General features: G+C 24.9%; 1 protein-coding gene across 3 annotated transcripts in view; it reads right to left on the reverse strand.

Annotated features, from left to right (window-relative positions):
* LOC112685494 (glutamate receptor ionotropic, NMDA 1-like) overlaps positions 1-23,436 on the reverse strand; it is a 208,795-nt gene that overhangs the window by 175,311 nt on the left and 10,048 nt on the right. The window contains exon 2 of one of the 3 annotated variants that reach the window (XM_025557414.1): positions 14,673-14,755. The exons of the other annotated variants lie outside the window; for them this stretch is intronic. The gene's annotated coding sequence lies outside the window, so the exon portion shown is untranslated. The remainder of the gene's footprint in view (positions 1-14,672; positions 14,756-23,436) is intronic. 3 annotated transcript variants of the gene reach the window in all.

Genomic DNA, 23,436 nt, shown 5'->3' on the forward strand with positions numbered 1-23,436 from the left:
TTGTTGTATTCATTAAACATTTCAATATTACATCATTAATTTTTTTGTCATTAATGTCAACTTTTAAAAGAAACAGTTTGCACTAGAAAATATATTATGAGAGCTATTTCGATAGTTGAAGATGTTTGGATTGGATGATAATCCTGAAAAATTGACAAGTTTTGAATTAAAAGGTAAAATTACAATTTGCACAGTTCTTTCATCATCATAGGAGCCGACGTTGTTTGTATCAATAATTTTAAGTTTATAATTGGTATAATTTTAGGTTTATTCTTACGATTATTCAATCTACTTGAGCAAAGGTCAGTCTTATGTAAACCAACTGTAATTTTATCAGATAATGGGGAAATTTGGGTATTTATAAATTGCTTTTATCTACTTACATTTACATTGATTACTCTAGAAACTTTCTAAAAAGAAGAAATATGCGGCTATACAACAAGAAAAATATTTTCTTGTTGAATTGACATGTATAAAATTTACTTTAAATTGTATTGTTGTAAAAAATATAAATTGGATAATAAACGTAGTGAAGATAACATTAGCACACATTACGAGTGTAAGACATTGAACAAATATACATGAATATAAGAAAATATTTTCACTAAGTAAATTTGTAATGCATTTAGATACACTCAGAGGTATTCATTATGTCATATATTATGTGTACCTTAACTTAAGATTATTTTGTGAATACTTTGATAATTCATTGATGCTTTTAAGCTCATACAAGTATAACGACTAACACTTTAACGCTTCAATCCTTTAGTGACACCCATAGTTTGATTTTACCCCATTATAGGTACCTAGTCCAAACAATCTTTACTAATATCTTTTTAGAGGATTGAAGCGATAAAGAACTGTTAATTCTATCTCGTAAACATAATTTTCTCAACTCATGCACCTTAAACGGTATATTTAATACATATTTTTATTTATATCCAACATAATATCAACGAAAAATATTATGATGCTCATGTTATAATTATTTATGTAAATATACCAAAAACTAATTAATTCGAACTGTTGATTCAGTAAACTTATAATTTATATTAATTATATCCGGATAACTGGTTAACTTACGAAAATATTTTTTTAGACTGAAATAGATTATGATCGTATATATACATATACATTTATCATACATATATGTGTAAATCTAATCCTTTTTATATATAGTTACTTCAACTCCCTGGCCGATTATTATAGGTTTCGAAATGCTGAGTTATGAGTAGAAACCGGATTTTATGCATTTGCACGTTCATACTGAGTGTATGCGCTATATAAGGGTTTATAATGTCGATGATTCAGACCTAATTGATTCCATAGGCCAAATTAAATTTTGCATATAATTGCATATTTAAAGGGTTGAGGTATATTTTTTCGTAAATGCATATAATATGCATATTTTTACAATATTAGTAAATAATCTAATTATTTCATGTAATCATTTTGAAAAATTAGAATTTTTAAATACTGACTAAAAAAAAAGATTGTCAATATGGTACAGTTTTATCTCATATAAGTCGATAAACTATTATCTGAAATATGAAATTTATTAAACATAAATTTCTTAAAATTGTGTAAAAATTTAGCATTAATTTATTGGATTTACTGCAAATTTGAAAAGTATTAACATAATAACATAATTGCATCACATTATCTCGTCAAATGTATAATGAAGCTTTTTTTAAATTTAAATAATTTGTTTATTAACTTTTTAGGTGTCGAAAGATCCAACACTTCTTTATAATTTTGTTATATTTTATTTCTTTAAATTGTTTTAAAAAATATATAATATTTTTTTAAAAATCAATATTTTAACCCTTTTATTTTGCATATTTGCATCATACTTGCCATATTTTTAATGCATACAATTCCAGTCTTAAGTTATGAGTAACACATTCTATTGAAGTAAAACTTTCCTGGAATAAATAATTTTTCACTTTACTTTTACAATATCATCGATCAATCATTTTTCAAATTACCAATTATGAATGATTAAAGTCAGTTTGTTACTATTTTTTCCATCGAGTTCGGATCACTCCTAAAAAAGGTCACGTTTACGAATATTTACGAATACTTTCTTAGAGGTCTTAGAGGGCTTATTCTTCTAAACTAACACATCTGGGAAATAAAAGAGTGTCCATGGACAATCTCTTCCAATTTCCGTGAAACTCTAAATACCACACAGTTTTTTTTTTAGTGATGATACTTTTTTTTCTATAGATATTTATACAGCGAGGACTTTAGTATTCCTGATATTTTTTTTCTATAAGGTCCATTGACTGAAAGAAAAAGAAAAATTACTACGAGACCGTACTCTAAAGATATACACATTATTCGCGACAGCAGCAAAAAAAAAAATCATCATTGCGCTCTCTTTAATTTTCTTTTCTTTAGATTACCGTACTGATGCACCAATGCATTCAACCTCGACTAATTTTGTTACCAGTCACTATAAATAAAGCTTTCAAAAAATGTTAAGGTGCACGCTTACTTTGTCGTAAAGTATAGAAATCAAGGCCGGCTAATCCACCTTCACAAAATCTTTAAAACAACTGAAAGTGCTATACATGGTTGTATTCTTGATTTCGTATGACTATCATCATGCTTGTACTGACGAGATTTAAAGTTTTAATACTACGAAAAAACATATTCGACGTTTATACATTTGTCATCGTTATATACTACACAATGTTTTTAACTTAATGGTAAAAAAAATGATAAGGATAAATTTCATTAAACTTAACTTCAAACTAATTTTAAAATGACTAAAGTATCAAACAATATCGGCTTGTTTATATTTTATTTTATATTAATTCTTTTATAGTGTATATAAGCAACGCATAAAGAATTTAAAGCATTCAGTTAAAATAAAAATTATCGCTGACCTATTGGTATAGTAATAAATAAAAATATACCAAATAGTATACATTTATGTTATATACATTTTTGTATACATTTTTGTTAAAATACACATTAATCTATAACTTGATCTACAAATAAATACTTTATAAAAAAAAAATTAATTGATAGAATAAAGTATACAATATTTTATAGTTACTTAAAAAAAAGTAAAATTTAAATCACATATAGTTATCCACCGTTAAAATTACAACATACTAAATGCACCAATCGTTATCCGTTTCAACCTAGGTGGCTTGATCACAACTTTCTATTGGTATCGATTCGCTGAATAGGCAATATATTTCAACTACTATGAGTTAATTTTAACGGAACAAATAGGTGTTACGTAAATAATTATTTTTTCAATCCGTTCCAAAATGTAATAAAACTACATTTTAAAGCGAGTTGATAATATACTGAAACCTAATGTTTATCCTTCGTTAGTTTGCACTTTGGAAACAATATTGAACAAAATGGATATATTTTAATGTGATGCAATTTATTTAAGATCATATTTAATCATTAAGACCCATTTAATACGGTAGAAAACAAATATAAATATCTTTGTATATTATTTCTAAAATAACAATATCATTTATAAAATGTGTTTTCAGTCCTTTTCATTTTAGCCTTCCAATTTTTCCATTTTTATTTATATCGTTCATAAGTCTAATTTATTAAACGTTCTTAATATAAAAAGAGAATTATTCATACAGTGTAAAAAAAATGTCATTATTATGTCAGAAATTTCTTATTTTTATAACTTTTATTAATAATTATATTGATATATTTCCTTTAGGTCGTATGGATATACATGTCTGTACACTTTCAGTAGGTGTAATTAAAAAAAAAAAAAGTATTTATTGATTATAAATTTCAGCCATTTTATTTTTGAGTATTATTAATATTTCGAAATTCAAATTCATATTCATATATATCAACTCACATCTATTGCTCGTAGTGTAAGGTCGTGTATTAGTTTTTTCTGATTTGTTATTTTATAAACGTGGATTTTTATGGTTCGCTATAATCATATTCTTTGATAATGCTTTGTGTACAGTACTGTAACTACCGGGTGTGAAAAGTATGCATTGCACATCGGCCCCCAAACCGCTATAGGCCCCACACGATGTATTATTATGGATTTGGTTGTAAACTTTTTAACTGGAGTAAATTGATAAATATAAGAAACAGATGTATCATATTATTAAATATTTATAATCAAATAACATACCAAACTACTAACTCGTTGCCAATGACCAAATACAATACCATTGATTATAAATACTAATATATTACTAAAGTATTTATAATCCTATGGTAATACTAATTCTTAGAACAGAAATAGTAGAAAATAATGCAGATCATTTAAAATTAAAGATCCACTACCTTTCATAATATAAACACTAGTCAACATATTTTATTTATAGTAGGTAAATACCTTTTTGAAAAAATATTTAAGCCCCACATTCAGATTTACACAGCAGCCCCATAGTGTGTAGTTACTGCATTGCTTGTATAGTTGGTAATAAAAATATTTCTCCATCAAAAACAATTTTATGTTTTGAATGTAAACTTAATTTCTATCCGTTGTGTAGAAAATTTGGTAACATTTCTAATTTCAATTAACTTGACATAAATAAAGATGTATGATATTGTGATACGTGTTCTTTTTTACATAACTAAACTTTTCGAAAAAAAACGGATGTCCTAAAAATAATTTTGAGAGTTCTAGTGAATCTAGTGTAACAGATTTGTCTAGGTATTCATCGGTCAAATAAATCTATACTTATCAAATTAAATAAATTGGATTTATTTACTTATTATTTTAATAAAGTACAAGAGTCGATGACCTTTTGTTCTGATTAACTAGACGACTTGACGACTTCTCAACCAAGTTAGACTTTTTTGTTAAGACAAAATTTAATAATTGATAATGACAATAATTTATTAAATCTAAAAACTTTAAGAATCGTTTTTTTAGCTTTAGCACAATCAATTTAATTATACAATTCTATAATCTAGGCTTGTACATACTCCAGCCATATTAATGTATTATGTACAACTATAAATACTTCAATAAAAATTATTTTAAAAGAAACCAGAATTTTTTTCTACAAATTTGATATGTACAGATCTAAATGTTCAAACTTTTAGAATATCAAATGAACGTCAAACTTTATTATAGTATTATGTAAAAAGTTAAAACCTATATTAAAGACTACCAACCATCGCATGGGAACTACACAAGATTAAAAAATAATAATAACCTAAATATTCCTTTGAATAAATCTAATTTTGGTAATCAAATTCCTATTATTAAAAGTACCTTATGATTAAGAAAATATAATATACATTTTTTTTCTTTATTAACTTTATTCAATATAAAAATCATGTACATAATGCTCTATATTAAATATGTTGGTTTTATATAATTTTACATATTTAATTTTTAATTCACTATATTTAATGTAATTTTTGTAATATTTTTTGTTTTAATTTAAATCGAACTTAACTCATCCTCATTCAAGCTTTTTTGTTTAGAGAATGATTTGCAGCTTTTGTATTTTATACAGGGTATTTTAAAATCATGTTAAATTTTTGTTATTGAAATAAACTATTATTATTATAATTATTATTAATATTATAAATACAATATATGGGTAAACTTTAAACAAGATAATATTTGTGTTCGATAATGTGACGCCCAGTTTGAACTTTAATCAATCTTGCCACAATTTCGTGTTCATTGAATCCAATAGCTATGATTATAATAGAATTGTCACGAGCTCAATAAAGCTATAGAACATTAACGTAGCTCATACAATTTCAATATTCATCAATAGACTAAACAAATAAATATTAATTAAACCTAAAATTAAATTGAGAAAAAATAAATCATTAATAAATATAACCAGTAAACTGATAATAATTTTACGATAACACTTAAAAAAAACACGCCTAAGCCTTTTATTTATTAGGAAATATTCTAGGAGTGCATAAAGTAGTCACATTTGACTTGTCCAATGTATGCATTTTCTTCAGAAATTTGGAGTCCCTTAATAATCAATAAAAAATGAACCTAGTTTAAATTTGAACGATCATCTTTTGTCGAGGCAGAATTATTTATGTAAAAATGTCTAGAATATTAGAGAAACATAGACCTATAAAAAGCTCATATTAAAAACAATAATACAAAAGACACAGTACTTTTACACACGTAAAGTAAGTGTGATTAAGTAGACAATCCATACTAAGAATACCTAAGATTGCAAAACGTTGCTATCTGAGAATCATTTAAAATACCTATATAGGTATATATATACTATACATAGTACTATACATAGTACTATACATAGTATTATATATAGGTACATAAATCTTCTTTTCGAACACAATCATTAGCTACTATCGTTTGAAATACTTAAGCTATAGATTTTGAAACAACAATAAATTTTAATAAAATTTATCAAAATAATTAATAATATACAGGTATAATACTGTATTATACTTAAATAACTTGTAACTTGAAGTATAATTTGATGAGAAGAAAACGTTCTTTAATTAGTAACAAAAGTCAACTTTTCAAAATGTATTGTTTTCGAATTGCATGATTATTCAAGCTCACAGTTTTAATTATTTTTCAGTTTTTACAATTAAAAGTTATAAACTATCAACATTTTAGTTCATTAAATTTATATTTGAAATTTTCAAGAAAATTAGGACATTAGAAGACATTTCAACGTCTACAGTAAAATAAATTGATAAAATTGTGCAGAAACTAAATGTTTGTTCTTCGTTGATTCACTTCTTAAATCAAATACTTGTTTGAAACCTGAGAGCGAATACCAAGATAAGCAGATAAAATAAACGAAATCTGAATAAAATGCTTATAACTTACATTTTATTCATATATTTACATATTTATTTTTTAGTTTAATTTTAAGTAACTTTGTTTAAAGGAACTCATTGGAAATACAAGCCCTAATACGTTTTAGGTATACATAGTTGACAATGTATTACATAATTATTACTCACGTTTAATACATAGTATCTTACAATACTTTATACTCATTTCAAAGTATTTTTGAAAACTACTTAAGTAGTTAAATTAAAAATAGAAATATTTGTATTTATATACTTTACCGATTTTATAACATAATTATGTATAAGATAAATCATGTTAAAGGTTAAAAAAAATGAACTGCAAATTTATAAAAAAAACAATTTTTTTATTGAATAATTACTGTTAACCTAAATATAAATCTATATTAATCATATATAATATTCGAAAAAAGATGCATAGTTATGTTCCAATAAGCCAATTTAATGGAATTTTTTTATATAATATAATAATTGCATAAATCTTATTAATTTTAAATCACATATTACTTTTATGTTTTATAATAACGTACACCTTGTCATTTTAAAATTATCCTACTTCGCCTCATAAATATGTTATTTTATCCTGATCAGCTTCAAATCAGTTTATTTAATTATTTAAATATTTTAAAATTAATAACATTGAATTAGTGAAAATATTATACTTGCATCAATTTACGAAAATTATGTGTAAGTCAATTATAATGACTATATTTTTTTGCTCATATTAATCATCTTGATAACATTTAAATTCGCTTCTTTAATAAAAAAAAAAAAAAAACTGAAAAAATCTCCTTTATATATAACTATATAAAAACATTAGCAGCAAAAACAATGAGATTTTTTCGAAAACAGCTTTTCTATTAATGTTACCGGTTTTTAGAATTTTTCGTAAGTTTTTCTCATTATTAAGAAAGCTGTTGAGAAATTTAAACAATGACTAGACACGATTCACTATTAGAGTATGAAGAATAAGATGATCGAAATCTTATTGACAGACACAAAAAAAAATAATACATTTTCACCATGGTTACCAAACTAAATCACTGTGAATCTAAAATTAAATTTTACAGCCAGTTAAAATTGGTCAGTGTCGTCTACAACTATTAGTATTTTATTAATTTATTTAATAATGCTTTAAATTGTTCAAAATATTTTTAAACTTTAATAACGACAAACTCAATCAACTATTCATACTTTACATCACTTTAATTTGATACTTAGTGACTCAACAACGAATGAACTTAAAAAAAAAAAACATTTTAAAATAATATTTATATATTATATAAGTATAGTTATATAGGTATAATTGCATAAATTTAATGTACAATCGATCAAAAATTTGAATTATTAATTGAATTGTAAGCCTATATATGGGCTTTAAAATATATTTGCACTCCAGTTCTAAATATAAATAACAAAGTTGTTTAAAATAAATAAGCTGCACTTAAGACGTTCAAAAATACTGAATAATGCCTTTAGTTAAAACACAAATCGAATGAGTTACTCAATTCGTAAAACTTTACAGTTTTGAAAATATTTTATTATTTAAAACATTAGTTTTGGCTTATAATATATTAGCTATATTTACGTTCAAACGTGACAATTCAAATTTAGGATTATTCTAGATGCACAAACTTTTAAAAAATTAATTTTTTTAATTTTTCAGATTTAATATTTACATATAATAACATTTTTCGGCATGGAGAAATCTCAAATTATTTAAAAAAAACCTCTGTACTCGTAATAATTATTATATGATAGTAAAATATTTAACTCTGACTATAATGTATTAGGTACATATAACTATTGTATATAAGACTAATAAGGTTTAATTAGAAAAAATTAATTTTAATTGTATATGTCAATCGGTTTGCCAAATGACGAAAATCGATTTACAGTTAATGTATCCTGTATGATCGGAAAATAACCTTAACAAACAAATGCGTCTGAGATGATTACAAGAATAGCAAATGTCACGAACACGGTTCATGGTTGGGGAAAACTCAAAACCCTCTTGACGTCTTGAACATAACTAATCTGTTCATACGCCTCGATTCTAAAACGTCCAATTCATCAAAAGACCTTGAGATCATTTTTATACTCGACAGTTTATATGAAAAATAATTTACAACTCTTCCGTACAAACGACATAGACACTGAAATATGTCTGTCTATTTATTCTCCTCGGCTGTTATATCTTAAAGACGAAAATAACAATTAAACACATTTTACTTTATGGAATTTTGTATTTGACCTTTTTGAAAATTATAATATAAATAAACTCCAAAAAAATTGTCATCAATTGTTCCATATTAAATTACAGATAGTTAAAATACATTACGAGGCTTATAATCACTGTAAGCATTCTGACGAATAATTGTTAGTAAAATAATTAAAAACTATAAAATGGTTAAAATGGTTAATTATAAAAAAAAAATAGTTTATGTATAGAAATAATTAAATAAATAAATACTTAACATGGAATATTGTTATATTTGTAATGTGCAACCGATTTCAAATTAAAAATTCATCATCGGGTGTACAAAGTCAATAAAATAGCGAGTAATTATTTTCAGGTAACTATATAACATGAAGAATCATCGATAAAATATGGCTTGTAAAATATCGCGAAACCATTATATCGCATGGAATAAATATCGCCACTATACATATCGTCAGCATGAAATATAACAATAATTTAATTATAAATAAATAATGTAATTTTAAGCATGTAATATTGTTATAAAGTAGAATTGATTAAAGTATTAAAAAAAAAAAATTAATAAATTATAAATTATATTCAATGAAATACCTTGTTGATAATTTTCGAATTCTCAAAAAAAAAGGTAAAAAGTGAATACGATTAGATAAGATAAAGTTAAATTCAATACAGACACGATAATAATGTACAGCAGTATGATTTCTTTACGATATATTAGTTTCGCGACATTTTAGTCGCGATATTTTAGTTGCGATATTTTAATAGCGATATTTTGGTCACGCGATATTTTACCGGCGATATTTTGTCGGGGTGCATAACATGAATACGACCTATAAACGATAAAGGTATTATAGTTAGCAAATGTGACGGATGTGCGAATATAAGCCATGAGAGCTTTCGACATTTCGTTTTTCAAATTACTATTCGATTAAATTACCATGTCTGTATAATATCTACCATATATTAATGTTATAAATTAGTGCATAGAGAGTATGTGTGTTGCATATTAATGCAATAATACTTTATAAAGTTGCTTAATTTTCAGAAAACCAAGGTATACTTCTTTTGAAATGTATACTATTCATATTATCAAACTTATTTTAGAGAAAATAATGAAAAGTAGTTTGTATTGGAAAAGAAGTGTTTAATTTTATTATCATTTTAAGGGTCCTTACAATTTATGAAATATCAGATAAAAACTCTTTTCCAAATCGGTTATGAATGCCATAAATAATAATAATGGTAAAAATAAATTGACTATCATTTATGGAATTAATTTTTATTACATGTGTATAGATAAGAGGTTTTCGATAATATTTGCACAAAATATACAACAATTCATGAAAGTATGTTTATTTTATATGATATGCATTCATATAAAAGTTTGAATAATGTCGACGATTATTAATTTTTCGAATTTCAGTTAAAATCTTTAACTGTATATGTAAAGATTAAGATTTTAATTTAAAATATAATTAAGATATTCCGATAATATTTAAAATAAAGAATTATATAGCTAGTACGAAATTCTGCTTCGTTCTGATATCGAAAAATTACATACATCAAATATATTTTAATTTCTTAGTACTTACTTCAATATTTAATTAACTTACATTTTTTAAACTCAACTGAATTATCTTGATCACAAAAATATAATTACTGATGTTTGTATGATACATAGCTTTAATATTATGTTTACTTAATTTCATTCAATTTAAATCAAAAGTCAATATTGATCAGAGTCCCTTTACGTTAATCAGTATAATTTTGGGTTGTTGTCTTAGAAAGCCATTCCAACCTTTAGTTGTCATAACGAGATCAAAAATGTAGATATAAGAAAGGGCATTAATATTATAATCAAGAATTTTCTGAAAATTCTTAGATAAATTATGGGATTTATTTATTAATACGTCAAATTATGTAAAATATAATGTAACGTTATGTTTTATTTGAAAATAGTAGTTGTTTAGTTGAATATAGATAACATAAACTATAAGTATTCTAATTGGTCAACGAGTTATAATATTGAAGTTTGCATTTGTACAAATTATAAAATATGGTGTGTAATAAATAAAATATAAATTAAAAATTCAATCTAATACTGCATGATTTAAAATTAAAGATATCCTTGGCTACCAATATTTTTACCAAAATGATTCAAGTAAAACATATTTATCAAGCAAATATAATGGCACACTTAATTTCTCTCTTCCCACCATAATTATATTTTATATCATATAATTTTGGAAGAATAAATAATGATTATTTATTAATTAAGATATCATTTGAATAATAGTATTTCATTGTTTTCATATTCAAATTGTATACAAGGCCGTAGCAAGGAGGAGGTGGAGGTTCCTACGCTCCGGGCAACATTCCCGGAAGGGCGCAAAAATGAAAAATTTACAATTTAATTGTTACTTACAAGTTAAAACAATATTATGTATTTAATTACTTATTTAACTTATAAATATTATTATGATATCCTTTTAACCTACTTATAATTATTATGTATATTTATATTTTAATAAATAATAGATTTAAATTAAATTAATTAATGCTTACATAATTATAAGGAAAAATCATTATTTACATTATATCTATAAAAAATATTCAGTTTATTTATGGGTTTTTTATAAATTAAAATACTTATGGACGTATTTTGAAGTTACGCCCCGGACGCAATATTTAGTTGCTACGGCCCTGATTGTATACTATAATAACTTAAAAAGTAATGTATTTGTAAATATTTCGATTAAATATTTTAACATAATACATTATACAATATAATAATTACATTTATTCTAATATAACTTAGAATATTAAAGTATTCTATAATGTTAAAACAAGTATTTATTGAAATTACAAAATATGCTTTATTTTTTTTATACATTAGAATACTCTATTTCTACCATCTCAAAGATTTAATACCTGCGTCTTATTCTCGACAAAAAACTAACCTCGAACTCTCATCTATAATATAAACTAAAGCCTTAAATTCTTGTCTTCATCTTATAAGACCCTTGCTCTTGCGTTCAAAATTGAATATCAACTACAAAATAATAATTTATATGTCTAAACTTAAACCATAATAGATATACATCATCGGGCAAAACCTTCTAATATCCAAACAATCTAAAACGTTCTAATTATCTCTGCCCGGTTTGTATCCTCAGCGCCCTGATATAATGTAAAGACTCCTACAAAGACATAAAGATTCGAACCTTGAATCAAATTTCTAAAATGTGTCATACTTAAGTCCACAACTAACTAATCACTGAACTACCAACCAACACACTATCGTCGTACATGACTGCTACCGTCATAGATGATTAAACAGAATATTGTGTGGTGACCCGTTTCTTCAAACATTACTAACAACTATTAACTATTATAATATAATCACCGTGATGGGTTTTACTACTGCTTAAGTACTTAGTAAATAATCTCTCTAGCCTGCTGTTAATCAATATAATATATATATATATGAATAAGCTGACCCGACAAACGTTGTTATGTCATATAAATTATTTCTAGACAATTTTTGATAGAAAAAAATATCTAATTTAATATAAGTGCATAAGGATGTGGTATATAAGTGGAAGAGGTATAGAGTGCTGTGAACGATGACGAAATATAAAAATGAATAAACATCAAACATTTATTTTTTTAATAATTTATTAAAATTGATCCATTAAAATTATATACATCGCTAATTATGACAATATTAGTAAAAAACAATATCTATCCCTTAATCTTAATGCAACAGAGTGTACAATATTTTTTGTTATCCCATCTTTCGCCAACACAAACTGGATGGTTCGAGATCATGCCACGTATAATTGTCCGTGTGAAAAACATGATGCGCTCAAATCTAAGCCACAGACAGATATCATTTGACCTCGAGACTCATTGATAGTCATTGCAAATTCTAATCTAATTGGAAATTAAAGGCGTTTAAATTTTATTGGCACATCTGTGGGTATAATAGGGATTCGCGGTTATAATATATTTTCACTTCGGAATTTGCCATTTAAAATGATGGCTTTATTTAAAATGATAACTGGAGATCCAACCTTCAGTTGTAAATTATGCGGTGGCATGTCTGCTAAATCCAATGAGTTAAAAACTCTGTTGGATAATTTACAGCTTCAGTAGCATCGCAAACTGTATCAATAGATTTGTATGACACCAAGTCTCTTGGTAATAAATGTTGTATATTGAGATTCAATTCGTTTACGTCCACATATTTTGCTACTAAAATTGCTCTTTCTGCCAGCCACTCATGATATGTGTATTATCTGTATATATTGGGAAATATCTGGTCAATAAGAGCATCTTGTGAATCATTGATTGTGCAGAAATCCGTCGGTAATTGTATGCATCCCGTTTCATCTGTAGTAATTTTCCCATCACCGATATCTAACAATTGTTTTTAGAATCTTCTGCACATAGATTTTTTTGATTGAATTTCAAGTATCGTAATCATTCGCTCTCTATCTTTACATACATATCGACCATAAATTATTGACAAAACTCACGATATCGTAGAATAACGTTGTCCTGATCGCGTCTAGTCATCAACCGATATGCATAATAATCCTTCGAACTAACATTTTTGTTTGTTTTGGCACCTGTTGCGGGATCTAGTTGTTTAATATTTATGTAATAACACTCATTTAATACCAAAAATAAAATTAATAGTTTTTAAATAAATATATATATATATATATATATATTTATAAATCATTAAATAATTCATTTTTAATCCCGCAGTTATCGACCTGGTCAAAAATTATTAAACTAAACTACGATTTATTAAACAATAGCACTTAGGAATATAAAAATAGATAAAAACCTATTTGCAGACCTACCAAATGTATATAAAAAGTTTCAATCAAATCGGTTAAATCGTTTCGGAGGAGTATGGGTCAAATACATTGTGACACGAGATTTTTATATACATAGATATGTATGCATATATTATCCGAATAGTTTACACACAAATCACATACCCACTTTTTACAAATTAAAGATTTACTGGAATTAAATTTTAAAAAAATAATAAAACAAAATGTTAAAACCTACATCGTTCTTTGATCAGTTCGCTTTTCTGTTATGACTACTATGAAACATATTTTCAACTTAATAAATATAATTTAGTTCATTCAATCAGATAATACAATATTATTTAATAATTTAATAATAGCTAAGTACATAATTAATTTTTTTTTTTTGGTCAATTCAATTTATTTTGTTGCTAAATCTGAAAAAAATCATTAAAATAGTCCTGACATTTTTAAAACTGTGAATACATTATTCCATTACATGAATGTCCATTTACTAAAATAAATTCACCATGTTACATTATATCCGCTTATTTTAATATTTTGCAGAAAACTTTTATTTTTATAATTCTTAATGAACCATAAGAAATTAATTTCGATTAATAAATGAAACTTACTTTTCATTTTTTTACTACAATGTTAATGAATTTGAATAAAATTGAATAAATACTCGCACATGGTTAGGAACTACTATTGTATGTTGTATACACAAAAATTGGTCGAATTTTATTGCAACTGTCAATAATAGATTATTGGTTGTATTTTTTTAAACCCAGGATGACGGAAAATTATAAAAATTATGTACCTACCTTAATTCATTGATTAGGTTGTGTAAACTATTATCAAGTTTTTATTTTCTATTTTTGAATCATGCAAGGAGCATCCATGTATTCTAAAATAAATTGTATTTAAATTAGAAAGTAATTGAATAAAATAGTTATAAAAAACTTCTTCTTGGTACGCAATTTTCCATTCAAAAGTTTAACGCAGTTTTTGTCTATATGTATATTAACTACTCCTATATGTAGGTACGAATTTATACATTTATTTGCTTTAACTTATACTTTTATCAACAAACTTGTAGAACTGAATATAAATACATCGAAAAGAGAATCTATAATAAACATATATTGTGCCTTTATTAGACACGTGAGATATCAACAAAACACTTAAGTAAGTAAATACAAGGAGCCTGAGAAGTAAAAAAAATCTACAATGAAATTAGTATACAGTATTAGTATTAGTATTTATTTTTAGTCAAAACCCATGATTTTATTCGTAAATATTTTGTTTAACTATATTAAGATAAAATAGTGCGCAAATTCATTTGTACAGCATAATATTTATTAATACTTTATTTAGTATAAGATATCAGTTTTACAGAAATACATATTCCTTTTTTTATAACTTTACTTAAACAAGAAGTTAATATTAATTACTAATTAGTGAACACAAATGGCTTAAGTCACTTAAGAATAGTAACCTTTAATTATGAACTAAGAATTTTCTCTTTTTATTCTATTAATTTATAATATACTTCTTGAAACTTTTCTTGAATAAGTAAAGGAACTTACATGTATTTTTTGAGAAAACAGATTGCATATTAGCTGATTTATAGGTTTTTATTTCAAATAAAAAAATAAATGTTTTTGAAAAAAACTCAAGAAAATCACCAATAATCACCGCGAAGAATGCTAAGTAAAGAAATATATTTTAGATGTTATTTAAATTTCCATGATTGTATTTCACGTAATTGCCCAAAGAACTTGTAAATGTGTTAGAAAAACCTTTAAATGTAACTACTTAAATCAAACAATGGATTCTATAGAAAAGTTAATACAAGTTTACATATTATATACTTCTATTTTTCGTATTTATTTTCCGTATTATTTCAATTTCAAACATCAGACATGGACAGTTATTATTACATATAGGTAATTAATATTTTGGAAGTTGTGAGAAAGATAAAATAACTAAAACATAAATTTATACTACCTATATACTTTACGGAGTGGGGGGGGGGGAATTCAATAGTTTTGTCGTTAAGTATAAAAAAAAAATACAATAAGATATATATTCAACATCAAACTTTTAATAGTCATCCGGTCTTCTGTAATGGTTACGACATTGAAAAGGTATATGTCATTTGACATGTATATTCAGCTAAAGCATTAAAATTGAACTGTGTATATAAGTATCTATATGGTTTATACCAGAGATGGCAAATCCATGGCACGTGTGTCCGAGATGGCACGCGAAAATGTTTACTGTTATATATTATATAATATTATAAGACCTACAATATAATTTAATATAAATAATAAATAAAGCAATATTATTATAATTATAATTATTATTTATTTTATATTATTATTATTAGGTACCTAAACTTACCTTTTTATACTAATACATTAATTATACAATTAAATTATAATATAACAAAATATAATATTTTTAATATTTTTTTCGTGGCACGCTCTATAAAAAAAAAAAAAAAAAGTTGTAATTTTGGATTCAAAAGGTTTGCCATCCCTGGTCTATACTAATTGTCCAATAGTAACATTCAACTTAAAACGTAGTGGCTCTAAATATTTTAACCTATAAATATGCCATTTACATTTCATTTCAAAAACATCATGTTTTCTATTAAAGCCTATCATTTTCACCACATATATTATACTTAACATCTATTGATCTATTAGTGTATTAGCTGACGGTTTTTTGGTAAGAACTACTTCAATAAATACTTATTACTTTCATGATATAAGAGATGTTATCAATAATAATAATAATAATAATAAAATCAACAATCATCTAATTTTCATAAGCTATAAATGTATGAAATCATAATAGACCTACTCAAATGTTAAAGTAACGATTTAAAAAACAAAAAATTGTTACGTTTTGTATTTTAAAATACAAAAGTAGGAACTGTAAATTAAATTTAGTTAAACGTCCATTGAGATCAATGAGCAAGCACACCTGACTGGTCTACGACCACTGGAACAACCACGAGAATATACCACCGCCCATAGGTATAAAATACTGAACCACCAGCATCTACCCTGATAGATACGTATTTCTTAACCCCGGTGCCCTCACTGCCAACGGCCGAAAAAGCACAGCCCTCCCAATCATTCTCCCCTAGATCCCTTTTCACACAAACTACCTCGAAAATACCAAAAACTCAACGTTATGTGATTCAGATCGCCTTGCAAGAATTAGCCAGAAATTTTAAAATTCGCAACGTAACATGTTTGGAACTATAAATCATGATTTGTTTAATTCTTAGCTGTTTTACTATTTTTAAATATAAATTTGATGAAAATATTACAAAGATTATATTTTATTACTCGATATCTGATAGAAAATTTATTTTATGGTTAAATCTCTTAATTATTAACTATAATTAAATGAAAAATATAAATACAAAATATCATCGTATAATTTTTATTTTTAAAATGACCTATATTTTAAGAAACCTAAAGGATAAAATATAAACTGAATAAAAAAAAAAAAATACGAATACAATACTAAACGCTCCCAATGTATATAATAAAGTGTGTGAGTAAATATTCCCTGAATATATGTAATACATGCAATTCCCACAGTAAAACCTATGTTGTACGACTGCCAAAATTCCAACGTTCTTTATTTTCATCCCCATTTCCTTGTTTACTGGATAAATCATTATTGCGTTCCATACCACCATAAATTCAAGATAGACCTGTAAGTGATTACAAAATATGCATTATATACAGTTGATCTATAAGACATTGTTGGAGATTTTGTACACCGTCATTTCGACGTACACGTATTAAGGTCAAAACTTTGAAAACTAAAACCATGCATATTAAAACAAATTTTCCTTAAAATTAAATGATCGTTTAAAACTGAATACATTTTTTCCGTTATACAAAAATGTTTGAATCATATATATACTATCGTCAAATCTTATACGAAATACGAACATTTTATTAACAATAATTCAAAAATAATATTTCAAAGTTACTCTTTTTGTCTCACAACTCGACTTTTGCTATTATACGTTTACATATAGTAAGGTTATATTATTAAAACTGCTTAGTAAAAAAATAAACATATCTAATTGCCTAATATATTTAATAACACCTAATACCGATATAATAATTAAACACAACTTATTTGTTATCGATCTTAATTTTCATCAACAGTATTTATATAAATGTAATTTTATTTATTCCAATTAATGTTAATCATGCTATATTTACGATTAAATTGCATAATATTAAAAAATATAATAAATATTTCTAATCAATTTTTTATTCTTTATTATAGATAATAAATTAATATTAAATATTATCGATTTTTTACTAATAAAGGTAACGACTTAAAAAGATTTAGTTAGAATCTCAATAACGCTAGAATACCTAATCAAGACATTGAGTTTGTGTATACCAAATACATTTCTATATTCATAATTTATTATCTTAAACACAATTATATATTAAGGTAACCCTTAGCAGAGTTGAGATTTATCTTCATAAAATATTAATAATCTATTATTCAATCTAGATAGAAATATAAATGTTATATATTTATTTATTTAGATATTTTTTTTAATATATAATACTTAATTAATATTTTGAGTGCATTGGAGACTCGGGGATTTACCTGCGCATCGCCTGTGAAGCTGCGACAAAAATATTCAATAATGAAAATTTGTATTTAAAATTAATATGATTAAAAAAGTATCCATACATTTACTAAAATGTTGGCGAATACTTATATCCTAATAAGTATTAACTAAATTTAACTATTATTAAGCGCAGGTACGTATAAGTATATATATTCTAGATTGTTTTGCAGTACTTGATTACCAATTTGACCAAGGTGACCAAGTAAATATTTATAATATCCAGTAAAATATTTATCACGATATTGTATTAAATGTAATAGAATAAGAAAAAGAACATATATATGGAAGACGCAAACAAAGATCATACGGCGTCTTGACGCACTACGGTTCAATTATGACTTCGCTAGAGCGTCATATGCTCGGAATGCGTCCAATCGATAATGAGCAAAATGATAATAATAATAACTATAGCTTCGGCCATATCTGACCCCTAAGATCGTTTTCGATATGTACAGAATAAATACATAATTTAATTATTTAGTACATCATTTCTTCTAATTTGTATAATTAATATTGAAAATCAGAAAACAAAAATAATTATAGTAAACTAATAAAATAGTAATATGATCAGTATAATAAGTTAACATAAATGATAATAAATTAATTATAACTTATATTATAAAAGTTAACAAGATAATTAAAAAAAGATTAATTTTTAATCCAATGTTTAATATCCCTAGCGGCGATTATGGTATTTTATGGGATTTGAGTTATCTGGTGTCTTTCGATATCGGTTACAACATAAAGTTTACCTATTCTAAAAGTTTTTGGCATAATGGTGTAGTGTCAACATTTCTAATCATAACGTATTCGCCTACCGTATACTTAGCAGCTGTCTGTTTTGTCGAATCATATTAAGTTTTATTATGGAATTAACCTATCCTTAAATTTTCTTGATCATCAAACTTGATTTTATTAATATACACTAGAGTTACCATCAACAACGTAAATCGCATTAATTGCCTGTAAATATAATTAGACGTAATCGTTTTGCTCGTCTACTTGATTTATACTAAACAAAAGTTTGCACAGTGTGATCAGTATTTATACATTTTTATTTATTTATTTAAAATTGAATTTTAAATGTATTAAGTGTCTCGAAAAGAATGCAGGATTTAAATATATGCCCGATATTGCATTTCACTGTTAATCCTTAACTTTTCTGAAGAAAATTATATATTTGTTATGTTTTTTTAAAATAAATAAATTTAATTTATAGCAGATTTAAATCCTGCGTTCTTTTTGAAACACCCTTTTTAGTTCAATCATTAGTATGTTCATACGTTAATTTAGATAACATTTTGTCCAATAGTATACCATTTAACTTGACCATTCGCTGTTAGTGAACCTACTGCAGTATTTTTGTGTTTTATATCATAATTTTAACAAAATTCTCGAAATCTTTCTGAGCGGAAATAAGACCTTCGGTCAGATACAACTTTAATAGGTTTACTATAATAGGTAAAATACTGTAACAGTTTTGACCATGTTTCATTTGCTGCAGTTGTACAAACAAGATATAAGCTCAAATACTTGCTAAATGCATTACTAAGATATGTTTAAATCGACCTCTAGTTTGATTTAGGGGTCCAAAATGGTCGATATGTATACGAGTAGTCTGAAATGGCTTGTTCCCTTTGTCGATTAAATTTGATAATCCTTCTCCTTTACCTTCTTTCGAGGAAAATATTATACATTGAGGCAGTTAACTATATATATTTTAACGTGTTATGTTAATTTTGAGAACCAATATATTTGTTTAATCAATTAATTTTATTTTCACCTTCGTGGCACATTTTGTCATGATAAGAACGAATTACTTGCTCAAGCATACTTGTTGGAACATAAAATAGCAATCGATTATTACTTTTACAGTACAAAAGTTAATTGCGTAATTCGAATAACGAGGGCTCCGATTTTTCGATATATTTAAAAATATTCAAATCAATTCCCTGCTTAAAATGGTTAGAGTTTAATTTAAAATGCAAGTTTCTAGTGCGACTATTTGTTTGCAAAGGCTTAACGCATTAACATGCTGCATGCGTGATCCTGATCGGTGCTCAATATCATATGAATAGTTTTGAAGGAACATAGCCCACCTAACAATACGTAGGTCAATATGTCCTTTCACTTTAATATGACACTATTACAGTCAGTAACTATTTTAAAATATATTTCTAATGAATAAATGTGAAAGCGTTTAATATAATTAATAATAACTAACATTTCAAGCTCATAGCTATAGACTCATATGTAGTATCGCGATTCGATTTCCGTAGTTCTGTAACTATAGTAAAATATGGAGTTAGTCATCAATCTGCTTCTGAAGAAAAATAGCACCGTATCCGTGTATACTAAAGTCACATTGAAATTCTGTAACCGCTTTTGGACTATAAATGGCTAATAAAAGCTGTGCTCCCAAATGTTCCTTAATAGAGTCAAATTATTTTAATTATTCTTCTTCAAACTCAAAAATAGCTCCTTTTCTAAGTACATTATAAAGAGGTTTAGTAATGAATGCAAAATTGGGGACATTCTTTTATATCTAAATTAATATTTAGAGCATCCTTAAAATTAATAGACAAGATTTCATCACAAGGAATGTTGACAACTTTTTTAAAATTGATCAAAAATTTCCATTTTCGACACTCAAAATTATACACGGATAAGATAAAAAGTTACGTCTTAATAAACAGTCGTTATTGATTGTATCGTAAGGTAACCCACATGAAAATTAACACTATTACGAGTATCGAGATTAGAATGTCAGCAGATAACTATTGCTCATCTATCACCAACCATTACTAACCATTCGCTATTATTTTTCCAACACCATCGGTCTTACCACGAAAAGCATCAACGCTTAAATGAGGTACAGAAATAAATATAAATTATCAAATTCTTCTCTAAATTATTTTATTCTAAACAAAGTAAAATCGAAACATATTTCAAACACCTTAAGAAAATACAAAATGTTTTATTCACGATAGACCTGATAATTTAATTTAAAATCATTATATTTAAAAATATATCCGCTTTTTATTTAGATTAATTATGATTATATTTTATATTTTATAAAGATAATTTTAATTAAGCTTATTTTTATCTTTATCTAAATAATTGTTTGGTACACTATCTTTATCTTTAACCAAATTAAAAACGTAATTATCTGGATTCAACACTGTACCTTACAGATAGATTGAAGTAGTACAGAATGGTTAAGAATTATAAAAACGGATGCAGGAAATAAAATATCAATAATCAAACACATTACAACAAAAATAAATTACGGTCAAGTGCTTGATAGAATAAATTACGGAAATATAGTACAATTTATTAAAATGTATTAATTAAGTGTATTTATTAGTATATTTAATAAAAATAAACGATTCAAAGAAATCCTAAATACATATTTTTTTCTACATGTATTATAAGATACTCATAACATCTTTGATAAATTGAAGCTTTTATAGAAAAATAATTCTCGAAGTAAAATAGAATTTTTTTTAAAAAAAACTATGTAGGTACCTAAATAAAATTCAAGCAATAATTCGTTGTTCAAATGTTCAAATTTCATTAATACGTGATAGAACTCTCTAATTTTATATTTAATCAAATAATAATAAATAATAACAAAAATGTATAATTTTTATTTCAAAATAATTTGAGTAAATAAGTTATTAGGAAAAACAGTATAGAAAAAAAATACCCAACTTCATTATAAGAACCTTTACTAAAACAATAAATTTACCAATAAAAGATAATAAAATATTGAAATTAAATATTTTATCTAATTAAATATTTTTGCTAAGCTATAATCAGATTAATTAAATATCCACGATTTTGATTTCTAACGAAAACTAATTCTACTAAAACTACTATTACTACTAAATTATTTGATCTGTATCGAACATAAAATTTTTTTTAGTGAAGAGATAGTTTTATTACATTAAAGAGTCTTTTTGATAATTATACCCTGATATTTGTTGTTAAATTTAACTGCATAACTTAGATGCTCCCTATCTAATTTAACTATTAACTATAGTACAAAGTATAGTCTATCTTAAAGGTTAAGTAAGTTATTAATATTCGTTTGATAGAATATAAATCAATAGTAAACATAAAGTGGATTTTAAATTATTCACAATTAACATTTTATATATATATATATATATATATATATTGGAAACACATTTAAATTATAATAAAGTAATTAAACAAAACAAAAATTATTAAATTATTAATACTTGTAAATTAATGTAGAAAAAATAATTTAAATTTAGAAATTTATTATTGCTTAGAGTGGAGTATGATTATGATTATAAAATAAGACTCGTTACAGTAACGATTTTAATGACTTTGTATCTACCTGATAATGATTTTTTATTACTTATTATTTATAATTATAATGCCATTATAAATAATCGAATTTAAATTAATTTTAAGTTTCCATATTAACTTAATTTTACTTTGGGTACAATTATGTCTAATTCATATATTTAACAGGGGTGGACTGGCTCTTTCAGAGCGACCTGAATTTTTTTTTTTTTAAGCAGCTCAAAAACCATTCTTTAATTTATTACACTTTTTCAACATTTATGTTATTATACTGCATATTTTTTCAGTTGAATATTCAAAACATGAACTATAACACATTATATAAATACAAAACAAACAATATTTCTTAACTTATTTATTAAGGAATTAATAATTTAGGCAGTCCTAAGTGGTAAATTGGGTTTTAATAATTATTCTAGTGCGGAAACTACGTAATATTGAACATTACTGTAAATTAATTTTTTTTAATTTTTAATTTTAAATATAGGAAAATTAATATTGTATTATAAAAATCACAATTAAATATATTTACAACCAAAAGGACCGGATCCACTATT

The sequence above is a fragment of the Sipha flava genome, unplaced genomic scaffold (genome assembly GCF_003268045.1).
Source record: "Sipha flava isolate LNK unplaced genomic scaffold, YSA_version1 107_pilon_pilon, whole genome shotgun sequence".
NCBI classification, from domain to species: domain Eukaryota; kingdom Metazoa; phylum Arthropoda; class Insecta; order Hemiptera; family Aphididae; genus Sipha; species Sipha flava.